General features: G+C 39.2%; 1 long non-coding RNA gene across 1 annotated transcript in view; it reads left to right on the top strand.

Annotated features, from left to right (window-relative positions):
• Positions 1 to 21588, top strand: part of LOC105239106 — a 57603-nt gene extending 36015 nt beyond the window's left edge. The window contains exons 2-4 of the long non-coding RNA XR_002143412.2: positions 12094 to 12197; positions 14822 to 15045; positions 16594 to 21588. This is a non-coding gene — a long non-coding RNA (uncharacterized LOC105239106). The remainder of the gene's footprint in view (positions 1 to 12093; positions 12198 to 14821; positions 15046 to 16593) is intronic.
• The last annotated feature ends 473 nt before the right edge of the window (positions 21589 to 22061 follow it).

The raw sequence follows: 22061 nt of genomic DNA, 5'->3' as shown, positions 1-22061 counted from the left end.
TTAATCTTTTTATTTATTCTACTTCCTGCATTTCCCCCCTACATGCTGTTTTTCCCTCCTATACCTTTTTAGGGGTTTTAACCAAATGTCTGAGGATCCTTGAGTATTTATTCATATTATGAGTGAAACACTACAAAGCTAATGAGAATCTGGAGACATGAGTCTCACCATTATGACTTCTGCGCTAGAATTTTAGTAGGTGCTCTATAATAAACTTATTTCAGAAAATTTATTTTCATTACTAGCTTGCTAAGATGAAATAAAAAAAAACTGAGACGGATTTTGTATTTCAACGATGTTTTCTTGGCAGTGATTGAAGTCATCATATACTCTTTCACCTTTAATCTGTCAGTGTAGTTTCCTAAGGGTAGGGTTTCTAGCAGCCACATTTCAGAAGGGCTTTGCTGCCCTTCTCCAAGGAAAAGCTACAATTGTCTACATTTTAAGAAAAGGGTGGGAAAGTTCACCACGCTGCCCCTGCTGCCAGGGTTTAGGGCTGGCTCTGCCCTCTCTTTGCTCAATGCCATGCAGAAGTTACGATTTTCCTTTTCAAAACAAGGCTTTGGCCAAGAAAAACCGTGGCAGACTTGAAGGAGTCAACTAAGTTTGTTGCTATTCTTACATGTTCTGTGTTGAATATAATTTTTGCTTCATAAACAGCCCATATGGAATGAAATCTACTCATGATAGGTAAGGCATTGCATGTGACACATGTTAAGGGTAAGAAAAGGTATTTACAAGATGTTTTTCCATGAGCCCCACATCTGTGGTCTAGCTACTTTCCTTACCACAGCGTAGTTTTCCTCCTACTCTATCGTCACATGGCAATCAAAAGACCAAGACTTTTTTTTCTTTCTACAGTTCTGTGCTCTTCCACATACTTCCCCAAAGAAGAAGGAAGAGTCAGAGGCCTGTTCTAATCATTAATAGTAGCTGTGAAAGCATGTCTAAGTTGCATGGTAGGCTGAAGGACATTTAGCTAAGATTCTTCCTTAAGCATTTAGCTAAGAAATTTTACACTGAAGTTTAAGAAGTTCTTGGTAGAGTGAGAAAACAAAATGAGAGACAGCCTTAAAATGTGACAGAAGAGGCCTGCACTTGAGAACCAAGCCAGAAGGTTCTAGGCTCACTTCTATCACTCACGGGCAAGTCACTGGCCCCTCTGGGCCTCAGTCTCTGCATATATAAAATAAGGGGGATTGACTTCACTTGATCATCCCCATGGTCTTCTTGGGCTCTGACCTTCTTTTGTGCTCAAAGCAATATCAACCCTAGAAAATATTCAGTAAGACATTTATTAGACTTCATTGTCTAATTGTGAACTTCATTAATATATTTTTTTAAAGATTTTATTTATTTATTCGACAGAGATAGAGACAGCCAGCGAGAGAGGGAACACAAGCAGGGGGAGTGGGAGAGGAAGAAGCAGGCTCATAGCAGAGGAGCCTGATGTGGGGCTCGATCCCATAACGCCGGGACCACGCCCTGAGCCGAAGGCAGACGCTTAACCGCTGTGTCACCCAGGTGCCCTGAATTTCGTTAATATTACAATATTCCAGAATCGAATATTTTTCCTCTTTGCTACAAACACTGTTTTGTTTTTAAATATATGAAATAGAAGCCTTTCTAGAGAACCCTAAAATATCTCCCATGTAGGCACAAAATGACATCCCTTGAGAAGCCCATGTCCTAATCCCCAAAACCTGTTCACGTGTTACCTTATGTAGCAAAAGGACTTTGTAGATGCCAGTAAGTTAAGGATTCCCAGCTAGAGAGGTTGTCCAGGGTTGTGCAGGTGGGCTCAATCAAATCACAAGGGTCCTGATATGTGGGAGAAAGAAGCAGCAGAGGTCTGAGTGATGGGATGTGAGAAATGAACCTGGTATCGCTGGCTCTGAAGATGAATGAAGGGAGCCATCCGCCAAGGAGTGTGGGCAGCCTCTACCGGCTGGAGAAGCCAAGGATATGGCTTTTCCCATGGAACCTCCAGAAGAAATGCAGCCCTACTGAAACTTTGATTTTAGCCCTGTGAAACACATTTTAGCTTTCTAACCTCCAGAGCTATGAGATAGCACAGCTGTTTTGTTTTAAGCCACTACATTAGTGATAGTTTGTTTCAGCAACAACAGGAAACCAATACAATTCATCACCTCTGCCTTTATTATATTGAGCAAATAGGGTTTTTTTTTTTTTAAGATTTTATTTATTTATTTGACAGAGAGACAGCCAGAGAGAGAGGGAACACAAGCAGGGGGAGTGGGAGAGGAAGAAGCAGGCCCCCAGCAGAGCAGGGAGCCCAATGTGGGGCTCAATCCTAGGACCCTGGGATCAGGCCCTGAGCCAAAGGCAGACGTTTAACCACTGAGCCACCCAGGCGCCCCGCAAATAGGGTTTTTTATTTATTTATTTGAGAGACACAGAAAGAGAGCACACACGCGTGTGTGGGTGGGGGGCAGAGAGAGAAGCAGGCCCCCAGCAGAGCAGGGAGCCCGATGTGGGGCTCAATCCTAGGACCCTGGGATCATGACCTGAGTTGAAGGCAGATGCTTAACCCACTGAGCCACCTAGGTGCCCCTATATTGGGCAAATGTACTTTAGGCTTTAATGTATTTCTATGCATGTTGTTCATGTGTGTAGTAGCAAACACTTCATTCTGCCTTAGTAATCAAGAATTATGCCATCTTACTTGTTTATGGTATAGCTAAAGGAATAATTAGAAAATTGATTAATTATGCTTCTGTGTACCATTAAATTCCTAAATTTAATTATTCCCTGGGACTATGTTTTATTCTTAGAATTCATAGAATATTGGATCTGCAGAGAACCATAAATATGATCTAATGAAATGTAATACTCTTTTTACAGGAGAGGACATTTTTACCTGTTGAGGTTAAACCGGTGCGTTTCCCATAATCATCCAGCAGTTGCCTATAACACTAAGATTAAAATTGAGGACATCTGGCTCCCAGTCTAGGGTTTGTCCCACCACACCGTGTTCTTTCCAACGGCAAGCGTTAGGACATGAAAATATTTAACAAATCTGGCCTCTTAGTGTGAAATATGAAAAAGTGTGAAATTCAAACATGCCTTGTGTAGTTCAACTCATTTTCACCTGAGAAGCAGGACTGTGTAAGCAAATCTCATCTCCAGTACTTCTGAGCAATGGGACTCTAGACGAGTTATTTAACCTCTCCATGCCTCCATTTCTTTATCTGTAAAATGGAGATGGTAGTAGGTACCAAACTCATAGGGTTGTGGAAGATTTAAATACATTAGTAACTGTAAAGCTCATAGAAAAAGGCCTGGACCACATTTACTACCAAATCACTATGAGCGATTATACTATTAACAGTAGGCTATATAGTAAAGATAAAATAGTTTTATTTTAGTTAAACAAAAGAACACTGTTTATTAATATTAATATTATTACTCTTTGTTCCTGCAGTGCTTATTAGCCACCTCTTGTGCTGAAGGCATGAACCCTGAATCCTAAAACGAGGCCCATTGTTAGGTAAATTGCCCCATAGACTGAAAATCTTGTACTCTTCCGTGCCATCGGACATTCTGTGGACAATTAGCACATGACTATCAGGAGTGCTCTTGCTAATTACAGTCACGTTAGTGATACCGGAGAACTGTACAATGGCTGCTTCTATACTGTCGTTTCTGCAAGCTGCATTGTTTCAAGGACAAAGCGGCTGATGTACTGTTTCGTTTCTTCCATAATGCTGAGCATGGCTATCTGATAGACTTGCTTAGGCTGGCAAACTTCGGAGCAGAAGTGCTAGATTTGTATGCATCTTCGAGAAGGGGGCAGTTCGAAGCTAAAGTGAGCTAGGAAAGAAATAGGAAGTGAAAAAGTAGAACGGAAAGACATAGGTAGATAGAGGAAGAAAAAAGAGGAAGGAGGAAAGAAGGAGCCATGAAAGGACATGAAAGATAAATGAAACCACTTAAATGGAGAAGAGTTGAAGAGGCAAACAGGAGACGCTCCAGGCAGAAGGGTTTTCTATGAGGCCAGATCAGTGCTTCTCGGATTGCAATGGGCATCAGAATCAACTGGGGGACGGGTTAAAACAACTTCCCGAGTCCCGTCTGCAGAGATCCGGATCCAGTGGGTCAGAGTGGAGCCTAATGCAAATTTTGACCTCCCCAGGGGATGCGGAAACTGTGTGAGGACACTTTGAGAACCTCTGGGTTAAGCTATATTCACACAAAATAAATGGAATAGTTCTCGACCTCTTTAAAATATTGAGCTATATTTAATATATAGTAAATTGTACAGATCTTAACTGGTCGTGATTTCCTAGCATAAGCAGTTCCCTACTCAGTCCTGTAAAGATTTACCTCTTGCCATAGAAACTGTCTCTGTCAAGGAAAGTAGGAGACTTTATTGAATACAGTCCTAGCGTCCTAGAATGATAAAATGAACTTCGGTAAGTTTTTTTACCTTTTTGAAGAAAAACATATATTCTCTAACTTGGAATTGAATGGCAAAAAACTAGAAAGCACCTACATACTTTGATTGCTCCGGGACTATTCCTGGGCTCGTGTAAGCTATGGCCCATTATCTATCTCTTATTTCTTATTCCATTTGAGAGGAAGAAATTTGGGCATGTTTTTTTGAATTCTTGACCATTCTTTGAATTAGCAATTCCCTGGATTTATGTAATACGTAATCTGAGATGTTGGGCAAGGGAGCAATTGAGATCGAAATCCTTCGGGACTGCTCCCCGAACCTCCATGTGCATCTGAACCCCTAGGATCCTGTTACAAATGCAGATTCTGATTCAGTGGGTCAGGTGTGGGGGTCAAAATTGTGCATTTGTCACCAGCTCCCCAGTGGTATTGGTGTTGCCGGTCCACGGATCACATTCTCCGTAGCAAGGCCCTGTCTAGGGTGAAGAGGTGGTTTTCCAGCCTTGAGCTACTTCAGCAACTATCAGAGTAGATGGAGGGCTTGTTAGAATATGGAGCGTTTGGCCTCCACCCCTGACTGTCTGATTCAACAAGAGTGGGGCCTGGGGTTTTGCATTTCTAAATTCTCAGATGATGCTGGGGCAAGTGCAGGGAACACGCTCTGATAGATACCGATCTGTTGACCACCCCTCTCATTCTGAGGATGCTAACGGACTTGCCAGCAACTGACACAGCTAGTTGATAACATCTATCCTCAAAAGGCTCTGACAAAGTCACCGATGGTTCTTTGTTGACAAACCCAATGGACTCCTCTCAGGCTTCACATTACTTGGCTTCTCAGTGGCTTCTGACTGTTGGTTTTCCCCTCTTGATACTCTCATCTCTCTTAGTTACAGTAATTGAATTTTCTTTACTTGCTTCCTACCTTTCTACCTCAGACTCTTGGGTAAATTTCTCTTTGTACCCCTCCCTGTGTTTTAGCTTCACAATTAGGCCTTAGCTCAGCCTCTTATCATCTGCCACCTAGATCATGTCAGTACTTGTCTAATAAATCCGTCTGCCTTGGCTGAGTCTCCAAGCCACCATTCCCACCTCTACCAGAACGATCTGTATAAAATGCAGGAGTGATGATAGCCTCACCCTGCTTAAAACCCTTGGTGGCTTCCTGTTTGTTATGTGATGCATCCCAAACTCTTCAGTTTGGCTAATGTGGCTCTCCTCTACCCTTTCTCTCACGCCACCTACCTTGGAATTTTCCTTAAAAACAACTAATTCCCATAGAGGTTACATGATTTCATGCCTCCATACCTCTGTTCATATTCCTTTCTCTTCCAAGAATTCTTTCCTTCCCATTCTTCCCAACCTGCTTACCCAGCAACACCTCAACTTTCACATGTCCCTCCTCTTGAACCCTATTGTGAGCATCTCAGGAAGCAGTGACCTCTTTCTTCTTGTGCCCACACATTACGATGACATCAGTAAGATGTCAGATTATACCAGATTGTAAAGCTCTTGAGAGCAAAAAGAATAATTTTTTTAGCTCTGCATCCCTTGTGCTTTGCTCAGTGCCTGACACATCACCCGCTTGTGTTCTGAACAAATGAATGAATAAGTGATTGAGGGAGAAACGACTGATAAAGACCTTTGGTGACTGCATTAGTTTCCTGAATCTGCTTAACAAACAGACCACAAAACAACAGAAATCTATTCTCTCTGCGCCCTGGAGGCCAGAAGCCTCAATCCAGGTGTTGGCAGGGCCGCACACCCTAGAGACTCTAAAGAGAGATTCCTTCCTTTCCTTTTCCAGACACTGTGGTTTTCAGCTATTCCTTGGCTTATGCCTGTATCACTCCAATCTCTGCCCCCATTTTCTCCTCTCTCTTCTGTTTCTCTCTCTCTCTCTCTTTTTAAATTTTAAGGAGGTTCCACATCCAATGCGGGGCTTGAACTCATGACCCTGAGATCAAGAGTCACATGCTCTACTGAATGAGCCAGCCAGGTGCCCCCTCTTCTGTCTAAGGACACTTATCATTGTATTTAGGGCCCACCTGGATAGTCCAGGATGATCTCATCTTGAGATCCTGAACTTAATTTCATCTGCAAAGACCCTTTTTCCAAATGAGCTCTCATCCTGGGTTCTGGTGGCTAAGACATAGACTTATCTCTTTGGGGGCCACAGTGCAACCCACTGCAAGGATGGTATCCATAAGTAGGAATTGGAAAGAAACAGATAGTCCCCATCTTCCCTCCAGATCCCATGTAATAACAATGGATAAAAGATGGTAGACGTGTACCCTGTTACTCTGCTTGTCTTCAAATCAGTAATCATCCAAAGACAAATTAATTTTTCTTAAAAAAAAATCAGTAAGTGTGTGTGTGTGTGTGTGTGTGTTGGATGCCAGGCTTCAAGCATCAAGAATATTCTCCTTTTTTGCCTAAATAATCCTATATCCCTTTCCTTAAGCTTAAAAAAATAAAACACTAGGATCTCATCTACTGGTCTTTGAAAAGTAATACTTTCTGAACTGATTCTGGTGTTCTTGTAAGTTCACATTTGTCCTGGAGGAGAGGAAACTATTTCACTTCCTGGTACAGTACCTTGTCTTTGTCACCAGTAGGCACTTAACCACTTCGGATGAAAGCGTTAATTGGGATTGGATGAGAACAAGCAGAGATGTGGGGTTGGGAGAGGCAGTTATGGAAATTGTGAGGCCCAGACACTGGGCAAAGGCAGGGGGAGGCTGTTCCAGGTTCCAGCCCAGCCACTTACCCTCCAGTTTGCACATGATACCGCAGCACCAAAGCCAGGGTTTCCAGAGTGGACAGATTTCATTTCCATTAGGGACTGACTTAAAATCGCCAAGATCAAACCTTTCCTTCTGACTTTATAGCTGAAGTTTGAAGGCTTTCTCATCTAGTCTACCATGAGGGGCGAGCTCAGGAGAATTGGGAAAAATGAGAGGATGTAGGTCGAAGAATCCATAGGGTTACATTTCCTCTTATTTTTCCACAAGGCAGGAGAACAGCACAGGAGACTGTAATATGTCAAACCCCCAAACAAAGCAAAACAGGCCTGTTGTTAATACAGACAAATGGTCACAGCTGCAGAAAAGTTTCCACATGAAATCCTTCTGTCCTCACTGGTCATTTTGCAGTTTTGTGATCACTTTTCCAGGATTCTTTTTTCCGTCAGTGTTTCTTCATGTGAACTATCTGTTGCAGGCTGCAAAGCTCCCCTCCGGTCCATGTGCTCCTGATGGTGCTGCTTTCTTGTAGGTTTCTAATGTTCTGCTCGGTTCCACCACTACATATGTGTGAGTTGGCACCATAGCTTCGGGATTAAAAGTTTATGGTTTGGTTATACAGTCTGTTAGAGGAGCCGCTGTGAGCCTCCTCCCTGTACCCCCATTCTCAACATTCAAATCGAGATACAAGCCAGCCCCCAAAGCGTGCCTCTAATGTTTGTGCCACAAATTAACGTGGTGAAGCTTGAAAGCCAGGCTGTCATACTGCTCAAACAGAGACCAGGTGTGTTGAGAGTTTTCCAAATGTTTGCCTATATTTTGGTGGAATGGAAAGTTCTAAGCTGGCTGCAAAAGTGAGAAAGCCGCACCGAGAGAATTGGTGTTTGATCCTGTAAGGCTGAAATTTAAACCTCAAGCGAAACTCGGGAATCCAAAGGCAATGCAAAACAGAAAGAAGAAAGCTTTATGTGACATTTCTGTGATCGAAACTGATGAGTTATAAATTTTCACTGTTGATACTTCGCCTGTCTTCCTCTTTTGCCAGTATATATTTATCTCTTCGGGCATAATACCACGTTACAGTAAAACTGCTTTCATTTTGACTGCATTTGTGATACTCAGACACATAAAAGTTGATGTTTACTTTTGAACTTACAACAAAGAGTTTCCAAAGAATGGCATACCAGATTGTGACATAAATGTTGAACCCACACAAGGAAAAAGGGATCTCTGAGCCTTTGAAAACACTTTGCCAGCACAGAGGTAACTAGAATACAAATAATTCCAAAACTGAAATGACAAATTATTCATATCCAAAAGCAGTGTCCAGAGTTTTCTACTTGGCAAATTTTATGGACTTTCAGAATTATTCAATATAAACCAAGGTCATAAAATGGGAGCTTAAATATAAAATAATTTTTATAATATTTTTTACAATGTGTCTGTCCCCTTAAATTTTGTAAGTTACATTTATTTATATGCATTTTAAGCTATAATTTTACAAATTTTATGTTACAGTTTAAGGAAAAGAGAAAAAATAAACATGAGAAATTAAATGTTTTATGCATTCTTCATTATAAAGTATTACGGGTTCATTGTTAAAAATCAAGGAAATACAAAAAAGTCTAAAGAAAACAAGAAAACCACTTATAATTGTACCACTTAATAATCATCACTAACATTTTTAGTATCACTTTCAGCCTTTTTGTCTGTATGTTATCTTTTTAAAAAATAAATCGAGATCAACTAATGTGCAGGTCAATCCAAATGACTTAGCAATGCTGCTGAACAACTGAATATCCGTAGAGCAGAAAACAATGACCTTTGACCCATATCTCACTCCAAACATAAAAAATTAACTTGAGATCATAGATCTAAGCTTAAGATCAGAAACATAAAGCCACCACAAAAGATGATATCTATAAATAGGCAATATGTATAGAAAGAAAAGTGGCCGCTTCATGAGTCAGCAAATTAATGCAAATTAAATCCACTATGTGGTACTATTTCAACCCATTAGCATGGCTAAAATGAAAAAGTTGACAGCACCAAATGTTGGAGAGGATATGGAGCAACTGGACCTCTCATCACTGCTGGTGAGAATGTAAAATAGTACAAGCATTTTGGTGAATTGTTTAGCAGTGCCTTAGAAAGTTAACTTTACACTTACTCCACTTGTGGTGTTTTCCCAGGAGAGAAAAATGTATGTCCACAAAACCTTAAGATACGGCAATGTTTATATTGGCTTTATTTATAAACACTTCAGACTGGAAACAGCCTAATGTTTGACAGGAAGAAAGAACAGCAAACTTATACAATGGAATATTTACAAAATGGTCTGATCATATAATCAAATATCACTAAGCAATACAAAAAATGAACTCCTAAAACAGTCAACAACAAGAGTGAATCTCAAAGTGTAATGATCTGATGATTAAGCAAAAGAAGCTGGACCCGAAAGAGTAAATATCGTATAATATCATTGATATGAAGTCTAAGAACAAGCAAAACGAATCTATAGAGACAGAAATAAGAAAAATGATTGCCTAGTGAGAATGGAGGAAGAGAGTCAATTGGAAAGAAGCAGGAGGGGACTTTGTGGGGGTGATGAAAATGTTCTATTTTTTGTTTTGGATGGTAGTTACATTAGTGTACACATTTTCAAAGCTCCTGAAACTGAACACCAAGATCTGTGCATTTCACTGGATGTGAATAATACTATAATAAAAAATAAAAATGGGGGCGCCTGGGTGGCACAGCGGTTAAGCGTCTGCCTTCGGCTCAGGGCGTGATCCCGGCGGTGTGGGATCGAGCCCCACATCAGGCTCTTCCGCTATGAGCCTGCTTCTTCCTCTCACTCCCCCTGCTTGTGTTCCCTCTCTCGCTGGCTGTCTCTATCTCTGTCGAATAAATAAATAAAATCTTTAAAAAAAAAAAATAAAAAAAAAATAAAAATGAAGATCATATAGAGTTTTATTTATTGCTTCTTTGACTCAATATTACAATATGAGTGTTTTCTGGTGCCTTCAGTACTTTTCGCAAAAGTGTTTTGATGGCTACATATGGTTTCATGATATAAATGTATTAAAATTTAATTTATAAATATTAATTCCAAATTTTATAAAAAGCACTGACGAATTTTCTTTTATCTCTAATTATCTTGTTTTGTGTGCATTTATGATTATGGGAACATTATATTTAAGCTTTTATATCAAGGAAATCCAGTGTTCTTGATTAAGCAATGAGGATTAAAGGTCTTTCACCGTTAGATGTTTCTTGCTGTACCTTCTTCCCTCCCTCTCTCCTTTCCTCCCTTGTTCCCTTTCTTTCTTAGCTTCTTTCCTTCTTTCCATCTTTCCTTCCTCCCCCTTCTCCTCTCTCTCCCTCTTCCTTTCTCTTTTTTCTTTCTCCTCCCCACTTTCTGCCTATTGTATTTTACCCCACTTTTTATTTTAAAAAAATTCAATTCTACAGAAAAACAAGATGAAAACAGAGCTTAATGAATACCTTGTGTATCCTTCACCTAGGTTCACTAGTTCTTAACATTTTGCCACATTTGTGTTCTGTGTGAGTTCTGTGTGTGTGTGTGTGTGTGTGTGCGTACACATTTTCTTAACTTGTACATTTTACTTCAGTGTGTGGAAACAAGGGTAATAACTAATAAAAATCACAATAAAAAGGGTTGCTCTCAAAAAACTTAACAACAATGCAAAAATGTTGTAAAACATAGAGTGCATATTCAGACTTGCTGAATTGTGCCCAACCGTCCTTTATACTTTTTTTGATCCATGATCCAACCAAAGATAACTGATTGCATTTGGCTATTTCCTTAATCTCCTTTAACGTAGTCTAGAATAATCCCTCTATCTCTTTTGTGTCTGACATGCATTGATATTTTGAGGGGTCCAAAACAACTGTCTTGTAGAATCTTCCTGGATTTGTCGGATTATTTCCTCATGATTAAGTTCAGGTTAAATATTTTGGGCAAGAATGCTGCCTGAGTGATTTGTACTATGTGTTAACGTTATATAATGTCACTGTGTTATTTTACCAGTGAAGTTAAGTTTGATCCCTTGGTTAGGATATTTTTACCAGATCACCATCTTTCTCTTTGGAACTAAAAGATCATCTTTGGGGTGATCATATGACTATCCTGTCTTCCAGTACTCTTCACCCAATAATTTTAACATTTACGAATGATCCTTACTTGACTCCGTTATTACGGTGATGGTTACAAAGTGATTTTCAAATTCGGTCCTGTTTTTCACATTTACTAGCTGGCATTCTTCTGTACAACAGTGTTTTTCCTTTTTCCTCCTCTATTTTAGTATCGTGGATTCTTTTTTTTTTTTTAATTTCTTTCCTAAAACAAAACCAGGTGCATCCTCTTACAAATGCCTCGAATTATTTACATTATAAGGAATGAAATTTTATATTTAGGCCTATGGAAATTCAGTCCTAAATATAAGAAGAATTTAGAGAACTTTATTTACTCGATCTGTCAGCATAAATAATGACATATATATCCACATATACCAAGCTATATGTGACTGTACATAAATATAATACATGTATATATACATACAGATAGAGACACATATTTTTCTCTGATTTAAAAAAATATATATCCATTGCAAAGACTGCAGAAAAGACAGAGAAGTATAAAGAGGAAAAGCATATACTTTATCCCAATATCCAGAAATAACTAATATTAAAATTTTGCTATGTATTTGTGGTTCGCTTCAACGATGGTATCCAATGATCCTCATCTCCTGATTTGCACGGCCTTGGGTAACCTCCTTCTATATGGAATCAAGTTGATCTGTGTGAGCATTAAAATAATTTGAAAGTGACTATGTGTGATTTCCAAGTGTAAGGCATTAAAGGAATTACAGCTTCTGTTTGGTCTTTTGGATTGTTCCCTCTGAAGGAATCCAGGCATCCTGTTTGAAGATAGTCAAGTATCTCTGGAGAGGCTCATGGGGAGAGGAACTGAAGACACCTACCCACAGCCAGCATCGACTGACCATCCATGTGAGTGAGCCACCTTGGGATTGGGTCCTCTAGCTCCGGTCAGACCTTCAGATGACATAGGCCCAGCTAACATCTGTTGCAACCTCATGAGAGAACCTAGGCAAGAACTGCCAAACTAAGTTACTCCTAAATTTCCAGCCTATAAAAGCCATGAGAGATAATAAATGATTATTGTTGTTTTTAGCCACAAAGTTTTGGGGTGATTTGTTACAATAGATAAATAATAGAATATTCTTCCAGTGTTTTCTATTATATGTGTATTTATTACAAGGAATGGACCTACATATGCCATCATGGGGATCACTAAGCAGCCCTGAAGTCCATGGGGGCAGGCAGTTAGGAAGGAAAGATCATGACCAGGCTGGAGCCCCACGAGCTTAGGCTTGTCTACAGGCAGCAGTCACTCAGGAAGAAAGATCCAGAGGGAGGGAAGAACAGTTGCACATTCAGCTGCTGTTTTTGAAGTCTTGTGTCTCAGAGAAGGGCTAAGCTTTCTCTTTAAGGCCTTCCAACTGACTAAGCCAGGCCCACTAAGGGTAGTTTCCCCTTGGATTAATAGAAGGGGAATTCTGGGGTCTGTAGTTTAGCCTAGCCAGGTCGACATTTTACAAAGCCAACACACTTGGTATGCACTAGGCTTGGTTCTAGGTCCTTGGGATTCATTAATAAGTAAAACAGACAAAATCACTTCCCTAACGGAACTTATATCTTAGTGGGAAAAGACAAAAATCAACACATTAAAAAAACCCTCTAAACAAACCTAGTGACGAATAATAAATACAATATCAGAAAGTGAGAAGTGTTAAAAAAAGAAAATGAGATAGCAGGATATGAAGTGACCAGAGAGTGAGATGTGGGGAGCCTAGCTGGTGGAATGTGGGGAGATCAGAGAGTGGGATGTGGGGAGACCAGACAGTTGGATGTGGGGAGACTAGATGGTGGGATGTGTGGAGACTAGAGAGTGAGATGTGGGGAAACTAGGCAGGCAGTGGGATGTGGGGAGACTAATGAGTGGAAGGTGGGGAGACTGGGCAGTGGGTGTGGGAAGACTAGGTATTAGGATATGGAGTGAGAGTTCACTAAGGTAGTCATGAAAGGCTTCTTGGAAGAGATGGCATTTCAGCAGAGACCAAACAACGAGAAATTACTGTCCAGCCATTTGAAGAACAGAGGAAGATTCTTCCAATGGGGGACAGCAAGTACAAAAGCTCTGAAGTGGAAATGAGCTAGGCTTTTTCAAAGGACAGCCAGGAGGCAGTGGATGGAGCCAGTGGGAGAGGAATGGAGGGTGAGCTCAAAGAGGTAACAGAGAGCAGGGTCAGCACTTTTATTTTGAGAGCTATGGGAAACCACTGAGGGTTTAGAACAGAGAAATGACATGATCTGACCTACAATTTCAAAGGGAGCAAGAGCTGAACAAGAGACCAGTTAGCACGCCATTGCTGGAATCTGTGTAAGAGATGATGGGGACTTGGACCAAGACTCCTGAAGCACAGAAATTTCAAACGTGTTCTGTAGTCGGACAGGTTTGAAAGAGCAGGAAGTTATAACGCCAGACCCTTTCAGTCCTGACATTTTCCTTCTTCCAATGCTAGTGAGGCTTCTTCAGAGAAGGCTCTTCAGAGGAGCCGCCATAGTGTTTTCCAGTGGTTGATCCAGTTTACATCCTCACCAATTGTACATGAGAGTTCTCTTTTCTCCACATTCTTGCCAACACTTACCTGTTCTCTTCTTGATGATAGCCAACTAACAGGTGTAAGGATATCTGTATATCTATATATAGAGGGATATGTATCTATATATAGATTGATACATAGATCTCCATTTATATCTATATACGGAGGGGGCAGGATTTATGATGAATAATTGGCTCCCATGATTATGGAGGCTGAGAAATCCCACCATCTGCTGTCTGCAAGCTGGAGACCCAGGAAAGCCAGTGGTATAATTCAGCCTCAGTCTGAAGGCCTGAGAACCAGGGTTGCTGATAGGATAAATCCCAGTCCCAGGGTCAGAAAAGATGTGGTGAGATGTTCCAAATCAATTAGTGAGGCAGGATAAAAGGGATGAATTCCTCCGTCCTTTGCCTTTTGTTCTATTCGGGCCCTCAAGGGATTGGAAAAGACCCACCCACCTGGGGAGGGTAATTTACCGTGTCCACTGGTGAAATGCTATTCTCATCCAGAAACTACCCACACAGATATACCCAGAAATAATGTTTAATCTGGGCACCCTGTGGCCAGTCAAGCTGATCCATAAAATTAACCATCACAGCTGGTTTCTCCGTATTATCCCCCAGTATTGGTTAACCTGCTACTTTTGACTAATTTTGCTTATTCAGATTCACCTAGCATTAGTCAGGCACACAGTATTACACATCAATTCTGTCTTTCTTCCATGCCATATACGGTTTTTAGAAGGGCTTTTAGAAATGTTCATGCTGTTTTTATATCGATTAATATATTTAAGATATCAATACAGAGCTAGGATAATTGGCTCAAGAAATCATCCATAAAAATTAAACAGTCTTCAAAGAAAGCATTTTTATTGTTTATTATCTATCCATTAATAGCTGTGTCTTGCATTTGGACTAGAGTTTTCTTCTCATTTTCAAATACTTTCAGGTCATGCATTTCACATGATCGCCACAACATCCCTGAAGGTGAATGAGGCAAGATGCCACATAACGAGATGGACCAAGGTTGGAGGAGGCCTTCTGGTTCATTGTGGGTCTACTGGGTAGAAGACTTAGAGCAGAAGGTTCAAGGATGAGATTGTTTCGATGTGAAGTCGTCAAGCTTGTGAGGAAGAACAATATGTAAACAGTTGTGAGAGAAGATTAGATGTGGTAAGTCATGTTATGAATAGCAGACAGGGGCAGGTTTGGGGAACACGAAGGCAGAAGACTCAGATTGAGCAAAGGCACAGAATATGCCTAAAACACCTCACCAGAGAGCCTAGTACAGTGTTCTTGGCACATAGTTGCAATGAAAAGTTGGGCCAGTGGAAAGTCATGAATGTAACAAAAGTAATGTCTGAGTCTGCCTCAAATAATATTTCTCTGAAACTAAGCATAGAAGATATTATTTTACTCATGGAAAAAAAAGCTTTTTGGAAAATGTTAACCTTTCCAAGGCATTGATGAAACTATGAATTTTCTGTGGCTGAAAATTTTCCTCAGGATTATAAATGACGTTGAATAATATTGGATTTTGGAGCCGGTTGGAATCTTTTAATACTTGAAACACGTGTATGACTGGCACTGAAGATCTGTGAGGCTGCACAGTGTGGAGCAGGACAGGACACAAAACAATGACAGGAGTGTGGTAACCCTTTGACTCAGTGACCAAGCACAGGACAAGGCCTGAGAACGCATTTCTGGCCCTGAAGTGGCCGGGCACTATGGACGTGGGACTGGTGGAGCCCCAGGGCCTGGCCTCCTGGGAGTCATCTTGGCTCCTGCAGGCACTGCTAGATCCGTGTGTGCATTTCCTTGGAGAGGGTCCCTGTGTGGGCTGACTGCAGTCAGTGTAGCCTACCATAAACGCAGAGATAACGGCTGGCTCTGTTCTTTCTGTGTTGGGAGCAATGAAACCAGTGGTCATTTACTCCACATATTTATCTTTTAAGAGGCGTTTTCTTCCAACAGTAGCTGAATTATATTTTCAGGATACTTCTGTCACAAGAGGCTAGAAATATCTCTTAGCATGATGGTTCTTCTGTTGCTATTCTAAGATGTTTTATGGGACAATTTGAGTAATATCATTGTTTTCTTAGACTGGCCCTCCAGGAGTAATCCTATTAAAGCCATGCATGTATATGTGTAAGTACATATGTATGTATATGTGTATGGAAGTTCCATTGCAATAAAACCCATTAGATTGCAGATTTCTACAGAATAGAACTGACAGCCTGTTAATTTCAAGCACCCTTTCCTTTAATAGTCTTTGACCTCCTTCTATACACTTAGACTTTCTTAGACCTCAAAATATATAATAGATTATTTCTAACATCTGAAAAAATACATTTATTCTTTTTATTTTATTTTTTTCAAGTTTATTTATTTTTACTAATCCCTACACCTGACATGGGGCTCGAACTCACGACCCCCGAGATCAGGAGTCGCATCCTCCTTCAACTGAGCCAGCCAGGCACTCCAAAAATATAATTTTTCTTGAAACTATTAAAGCCAAAAAAATAGGGACATATTTAGGACTTCAAGGCAATGCTTTATTCTATTTTTTTACCTAAAGGACCTAAATAATACATATAGGTAATTGCACAATAGGATTAAACTGGATAAGTCAAGAAAGAAATCTTTCTGTTTCATGTGTATATTATCTCGATTCAGATTTAGAAGCCTTCACATTTTCAATAAAGTAAATTACTTTCTTAGGGTTTCTTTGTAAGAAGAAGATGAATCCCAGGAATTGGCAGGATGCATGGTGGTCTGCTGGAGGAAAGAGTGGAACTGCACCATCCCTCTGCTAAGTGTCTGTGAGTGACTGGAACATACACACGGAGAAGCAATGGACTTCAAAGACTATAAAGTAACAAAATAATTGTGAGCTACCCATGTCTTGGGGTCAACAGAGATTCACATCAGCATATCACACTTTCCCAGTGAAATCTGCATCACCATGTATTTGTAATTGTCATCAGACAATAACTCTAAGATGCAGCAATGTTTCAATCATAAAAAAAAAAGATTAAAGCAATTTTTATATGCTCTGTTTACTAAAGTAGAAAATCTATTACACATTTTTAGAAAAATTATCAATCACTAAGTTTGAAACAAAAAGGGATTCCATTTGAATCCCTCTGAGGTTTTCATTATTTAGGAGTTCTTGTTCCTCTAACTTCAGGCAATAATTGACTTACCCTTCCATTTCGTTTGGGGCTAGGTATTGATACGTCTAAAATGAATTCCAATAGCTAAAAGCATAAACTATTTAGGAATTATGAGAGCCATTTCCTGAAATTCTGAATACATTTAAAATTTCAAAATTAACATATCATGGAATTTAAACTAACTACATTTCTGTTCCTAAATTAATTATACATGTAGTCATGATCAAATGATTATATGCTTCTAACAGTGTATATATGTGTTGATGTTATTGTTTTTAACTGTTATTAGTACTGATTCATTCAACAAGCGAGGTCCCAAATACCTGGAAAAATATTATTTGTCTGGTTTTGTAATATCCATCACAAAGGAAATTTAGCCAAGCATCCCATTCCAGATTTAGTGTGGATGACAGTTTTGGAAGGAAGAAGAATATAATTTACAGACTGGAGAACAGAATAACAAAGTAAGAAAAATTTAAAAAAAAATTCAAAATAGGCCTCTATGTTTATAGAGAAAGATGATGAAAATATTGTATTAAAAATAGGAGCTAGCTCTTTAAATTGATTTATGTGGTCTGTTTTAATATGTCAATATTTTATGTGCTATACGTCTTTTAGCAATCTATTTTCATGGACAAGCTCATTATATAAATGTGCACTTGTTGGAAGTGAGCTCTACCTTCCTCTCACACCAGACCTTATTTGCTCAAATGCATTCTGGATTTTAGGTGTATATGCAGTGTTTTTTGTTTCTTGTTTTCATTTTTTTCCCCACAAATTCATTAGTTTTGTAAAGACTCTGTGAGGGTTCCTTTTTTTCTTTTCTTAAAGATTTATTTATTCACGTTAGAGAGAGAGTGCATGGGGAGGGGAAGAGGGAGAGAGAGAGAATCTCAAGCAGACTCCTTGCTGATCTTACAACCCTGAGATCATGACCTGAGCTGAAACGAAGAGTTGGCTGCTCAACTGACTGAGCCGCTCAGGTGGCCCAGGGTTCCTTTTTATAAACTAGATCATAATTGCAAATATTAAGAACACATGCATGGAGCCTAGAGGTCTTCACCTAAGGAAAACCATTTTCCTCCAGTGATTAACTCAACATCACCAAGCAGTACCCCTTTGGGTCTAGTTTCCTTCTCTGTGAAATGAAGGTTTGCAATGGCTAATTGTTAAAGGTCCTCTTTTTACTTTATGATTCTATAAAAACAATTATCTTGGAAATTTCCTTTTAAAATAAGATACATGGGACGTTTTGGATATTTTTAGTGTAAGAAATTAAGAAATAGGAATTCGGAAGATATAAATAGAAGTTAACCAGATGTATACTTTCCTGGTAAAATTCTCATTCAGGATTAGGTAAAATGAAAATCCCAGCATTGGTATGTGCATGTGTGAAATATATTTTTTTTGGTTTTAATACACTTTAATATGCTGTTGTGCCAGCCCTAACAAAATGAGTTTTCAAGCAATAATGTTTTCCCTAAGGAAAAAATTAATCATCAGTTTTGGTCTATGTAGGCAGTGTGTAGGCAAGACTCTCAACTTCCAGGAAAATTTCTGTCTTTAGAGAAAGAGATTTTCCAGCTACCTTTTGAATTATTTCCCTAAAAACATGACTTGCCTGGTACAGAAGTGGCCTGCAGATGTGTCCACCTTTACCAGAGTTGTGAGCAGAAGCTGATAGGAAAGAGAAAGGTGTGTATGGTGGAACTGGGGAGGCAGTGGGCCCAAAGTTGTTGCATAAAGTCCGACTGACCAGATCTCCATGAGGTCTGTGGATTATTGACACCTGGAATAGGTTGAATGAATCCCTCCCAAATTCATATGTTGATGTCCTATCTCCTAGTACCTCAAGATATGTCTTTATGTAGAGACAGGGTCTTTACAGAAGTAATCCAATTAAAATTAGTCTATTATACAACTGGTGTTTTTATAAAAAGGGGAAATATGGAAATAGATACAAATACAGGAAGAATGCCATGTGAACATGAAGACAGCCATCTGTATGCCAAGGAATGAGGCCCAGAGCAGACCCTTCCCTCACAGCCCTCAGAAGGAGCCAATCTTGCTGACATCTTGGTTTTGGATTTCCAGCCCCCTGACCTGTGAGATAATAAGTTTATTTTGTGGTACTTTGTTCAGCAGCCCTAGCAAACGGATACACCACTTAACTTGACTACATTTAAGGAATAAGCATGCAGCAAAAATTCTGATTGTGTTTGAGTCATCCCACAGAGTAAAGTGAAATTTATTTTGTTTATTTGAAATGAAATTGGGTATCTTCCTTTTTTGTGGTTGTATGCGTAATCACAAGATTTTTTAAACTGAAAAATGATTATACATACACACACACACCTACACACATATATATGCATTCATATATACCCATACATATGTTGCTAAAAATGTTAACTATATAGAAATACAGAATGTAAAACGAAAGCCATTTTTTACTCCTATTTCCCAAGTTTTAGTTATCTCCCTAGTGGTTAGCTGTTTGAATCTAGCATTGTGTTTTTATAGTGCTAGATTCTTAATATTACGCTGTATAGACTTGAATATGATTCCAGCCTGATACTGGAGTTCTGCTAAAACAGTATATTTAGAGTCCATACTGTGGGACTGTGTTATAAATGGGCTTTTATACTTCTATTATCTCAACACCCTCAATAAACTATAAAATAGGTCTAGTATTTTAACTTACATCCTGTAATAGGTCACATGTGTAGAATTTAGTATAGTATCAACTAAGGACGAATTTTTAAAAAATCAGCTATCATCTGTGTTTTCTCCTGGCTTTGTTTTGTTTACTAAACTATTTTTATAGTTAAGAAAAGAACAACTGACTCCATCTTGTTAAAACTTCTTTCTAGGAACCAATAGTAAATTACCTGGCTTTTCTGAAGTTTGGGTCAGTAATAGCATCGTAATACACCCTTTTTATGGAGAACTCAAGAAACCAGTAGTAGCTCACCTACCTGAAATGATAGACGAGGACTTCAGCCATAAAGGTCTCTGAATAGACTAAATGAATGTTGCCAAATCCACACAAGAAAGCTCATACCTTTCTCAATAGACATGTCCCCCGAGTCCTTATTTGGTGTCTGTGGACTCATGTTCCTATATAGCTCCAACAACTTCTGTTGAGCCTTACTCTTCGTATTCACGATGACAAGACTAAGAAGAAAATTTCAAACTCTCAGTGGCTAGAAAGGAACCAAAAACTATGAAGACAATTGAGTGGAGTCATTTAATAACAGGGAAAACGTTGCTTTAGGTCTTGAGGGCAATCTTATATTAGAGTACTAAACAATAATTGATGCTCTCAAGTGCCCCTGAGTCATTTTGAAAAAAATTTTATTGCAATCAGTATGCCTTATTTAAGGTGATAAAAAATTGTGTAATAATTTAAGAATGATTTCCACCTAAAACTGTTCAAACATTAAAAGGATTTGGCGCATATGGAGTAAAGATTTGGTTATCTGAACAATTTTGTTGTGTAGATATTTGAGGTTTTATTAGTATACCAATTACAGTGTTGCATTTGCTAAGATGTCTACATTCTGATTGTACCTTGATTTATGGGACCTCAGTAAGATAGAACATTTACTCCATTGGTTGAAAGTAAATTACGAAACAACACCTGAAGATTTGTAGCACTCCTGCTTATCTAGGCAAGTTGAAAGCTACATTGTATCAGAATGAAGGAAGCCCCACCATCTCAGCATACAGGGGCAGTTCATAAAGATGAATGGACTTCAAACGAAGAGTCCTCATTAAAATGCATGCTTCTCATAGCATGATACAAGGCGAAGCAAGAGACCATGAACAAGATGCTATATTTTTGGCAATTTTACAGGTATCTTCTTTTCCTCAGCATCATATCAACTGGTACATTGTTATTCAAATTATATTCAAATAGTCCAATAATGCCAACTTAGGGTTGAAAAACAATTAAAAGCTGAGAACATATCAGATAAAGTTTTCAGTATTATAAGTAAGGAAAAGCAATATTTGTAATATTGAACTAAAACACAGTGTAATAAAATTTATACCAAGTTCTGAACAATGGGCTTATGCTTGCGTGCTATTTGGTGATTCCTCTATAATATGCCTGTGAAGTTCGTTGCACTATGCTGACAAAAGAGAACAGCTTATTTATAACAGCGTGGTAAGCAGAGGTCTTTCAAAGTGCAAAGATACCATCTTTCCCTCCCAAGGAGCAATCGCTTTGCACATATGTGCTACAAATACCAAGCACAGGGAACTTGGTTTTTAATTACAAAGTAAAATATCATTCCAAAATTGCATAATTGGTGGTTGCCTTTTGCAATGCAATGAACATAAGGGAACCTGACATTAAATATTTGAGGCAGTGCCATGACATTTTCTGAGATTTTATTTTATGCTGCTTTTAAGCTGCAAACTATGTTAAATTTGAATTCCTTGAGGGGTAATAGAGTGATACAGAATTAAAGAACCCAACTCTGATGCTGGAATGCCTGTGCTCACAGATTGTACAGTTCATATTTTAGAAAAAAAAGTAATTATAGAAATAGAGACATACTGGGTTCTTTATTCTCTCCTTACAGTAGTTACTTTTTTTTTTTTTTTTTTTTTTTTTTTGGTTATAGAGACCATTTAGTCAGGGAGGGATGTCTCCAGCTTTCCCTTTGAGTAAAGGGAAAGCTAGCCGAGTGGAGAAAAAAACACAGTGGCAGTCAGTACCCAACACATTTGAATGTGCATGCCCCTGAAGTTGGGAAACCCATGTCACAGAGCCGGACCCATGTATCCTGCGTGTTACTGCGTTGCTGGCAGGAATAGTAGCAGAACTGATGCTGCCCTACTTCTCTGTTCCAGAAAGTGCCTTTTGGAGTGTATGCTATTTGCTCAGCAGGGCTCAATACTACTGCAGAGGATGGCATCGCCCTAATAAATTGGAGGATAATGAACATTTATTTGCCTCTTTCCTACACCTGCTTTTTCTACCCAGCACCTCCTTTTGTGCCT

Source organism: Ailuropoda melanoleuca, chromosome 10 (assembly GCF_002007445.2).
Source record: "Ailuropoda melanoleuca isolate Jingjing chromosome 10, ASM200744v2, whole genome shotgun sequence".
In the NCBI taxonomy this organism is placed as follows: Eukaryota; Metazoa; Chordata; class Mammalia; order Carnivora; family Ursidae; genus Ailuropoda; species Ailuropoda melanoleuca.
Note: the sequence above shows the minus strand (reverse complement) of the source record. Positions and strands in the feature narration are given on the sequence as shown.